This window comes from Carcharodon carcharias, chromosome 8, assembly GCF_017639515.1.
Source record: "Carcharodon carcharias isolate sCarCar2 chromosome 8, sCarCar2.pri, whole genome shotgun sequence".
NCBI classification, from domain to species: Eukaryota; Metazoa; Chordata; class Chondrichthyes; order Lamniformes; family Lamnidae; genus Carcharodon; species Carcharodon carcharias.
Genome location: NC_054474.1, coordinates 125950354 through 125952835, shown reverse-complemented (window position 1 = coordinate 125952835; position 2482 = coordinate 125950354).

Here is a 2482-nt window from a genome sequence, read left to right as displayed (position 1 = left end):
TACAAAGAATTACTTTTGTAATGTAGTCATTGTAATGTAATGACTTCTAAGTCATAAGGAATCGAAACGTTAACTTTTTTTTTCTCTCCAGAGATGCTGTTAGACCTGCTGAGTTTTTCCAGCATTTTCTGTTATTGTGTCCTTTAAGTTGGTCACTGGTAATTCAAAAGTTTTTTTTTTGTTATCGGTCTCTTTAGGGATCGTAACAGTGTTAGTTCAGATAAATATCAACAAGAGCAGCATAACTCCCTGTACTTCAGATTGTGCCTTGGGGATTTCTTACATCTATTTGAATAAGCAGTTGAGGCCTGTTTTCTATTTTATGTTAAAAAAAACAGCACCATCAGCAGCTCAGTATTCCCCAAAACTGAAGTGCCAGCTAAGATTGCATGCTGGAGTCTTGGCTTGATCTTTGGACTCAGCATTATCTGGTACTTAACAGTGCATGGGCTACATTTCACCTGACCATTTTATATATTTATAGTATATGTATACACACATAGGATCAGCTGGATTTTTAACTTCAGTTGGTGAGTAGGACCTGTAGCATTGGGGAGCTAAATCATTAGGCCAGCCCTTAACCTAAAATTACCAAAGCATCAGCTATGCTTGTTCTCTTTCCCAAAAGTGCCAAGCCTCAGTAACCTAAGTTATTACCCAATGTTATTAGCATTCAGTGGGTAAATCAAAAATGCATGTTGGTTAAGTTTTTATATAGTGTGCTAAAAGTGAGAGCGCCCAAAGGAGCATATACATACCATTTTTAATCATCCTCCCCTTCTACTCTTTTGCATTATACCCTACCCACTATTCAGAATCAAGATAGTCTTATTCAGGAACAGGAAAAGTCATGCAGTGCATCAAGTCTGTTCTATCATCAATTAGATCACAGCTATCTGTACCTCAACTCCCTTTACCCACCTTTGCTCCCTTGATACCCTTATCTAACAAAATATACACTCAGTCTTAAAGATTTCAGTTGACAGCATCCACAGCTTTTTGGGGAGAAACTTGTTCCAAATTTCCAATATTCTTTGACAAAAAGGCACTTCCTGAGTTACTCCTAAATGGCCCCACTCTACTTCCAAGATTATGCCTTCTCGTTTTGAGTTCTCACCCCAGGGGAAATAATTTCTATCTATCCTATAAAATCACTTTACATTTTAAAGGTCTTGATGAGCTCTTCGAGTCTGGGAAATGTTGGTATTCAGAGGGACCTGAGTCACAGTGCTTGGATTACAGAAAGTTAACATGCAGGTACAGCAAGCAATTAGGAAAACAAACAGTATATTAGCCTTTATTATGAAGGATTAAAGTATACAGTACTGAATAAGTCTTACTGCAATTGTACAGTATTGTTCTCCTTACCCAACAGGATTTTACTATTCTTGGAGGGATTGCAGAGGTTCACTCAGCTGATCCCTGGGATAAGGAGATTATCCCATAAGGGATTGAGCACACTAGGTCTCTTTTCCCTGGAATTTAAAATGATCTCATTGACACACAAGAATCCTTAAAGGTTTGGATGGATTTTTAAAAATGTATTCTTTCATGGGATGTGGGTATCAGTGGCTAGACCAGCATTTACTGCCCATCCTGAATTGCCCTCAAGGTAGTGGTGAGCTGCCTTTTTGAACCACTGGAGTCTATGTAGTGCAGGTACATCCATAGTGCTGTGAAGGGAGTTCTGGATGATTTCCCTTGGCTGGAGAGTCTACAACTAGGGGTCAGTCTCAGAATAAGGGATTGGCCATTTAGGACTGAAATGGAGAGAAATTTTTACAAAAGGTTGTGGATTCTTGGAAATTTTAACCCAGGGCAGCGGGTGGCTGTGGTTGAGCGTACTAAACTCAGGGATAAGATGGATTTTTGTATGCTGAGTATAATCAAGAGCTAAGGGTTACTGTGGGTAGAATCGAGGCGTTGTCAAACATGATAATATTGAATGGCAGAGCAGGCTCAAAGGGGCTACTCCTATTTCTTATGTTTTGATGTGGAGTCAGTTAGCTAGATGGCTCAAGTGACACAGTTCATGGAAACTTGCCTCCTCACCCCATGCTTGAAAGTGGTGCTACTTAAGCTACATATAACCAATTATCTCTCTCCAATGAGGAAATGCCTATGATATTTTGGGGCTATGGCTAATTACCTTACCTATGTTCTTATGTAAAGGTCAACATTCCATTAGCCAATTTGATTCACTTTGCTCTTCTATGGCTCCATCTTTCCCCATTAAGATATTTGTTAGTTTCCACAGATCCAAAGTAGATAACCTCACATTGAATTCCATACACCTTATTTCAGACACATTTGATTTATGCGCTTTTGTAACTTCCCACTTCCCTTTACACCTGGAAATCAAAATTTAACAAGAAGAATCTTAAGAGTTGAACAACAGGTTTTCAGCCATTTGAACAACGGCCCCAAGGGTGGAAAAACCACATTCATCAACCATACATTAACACACTAGTTTACACATAAA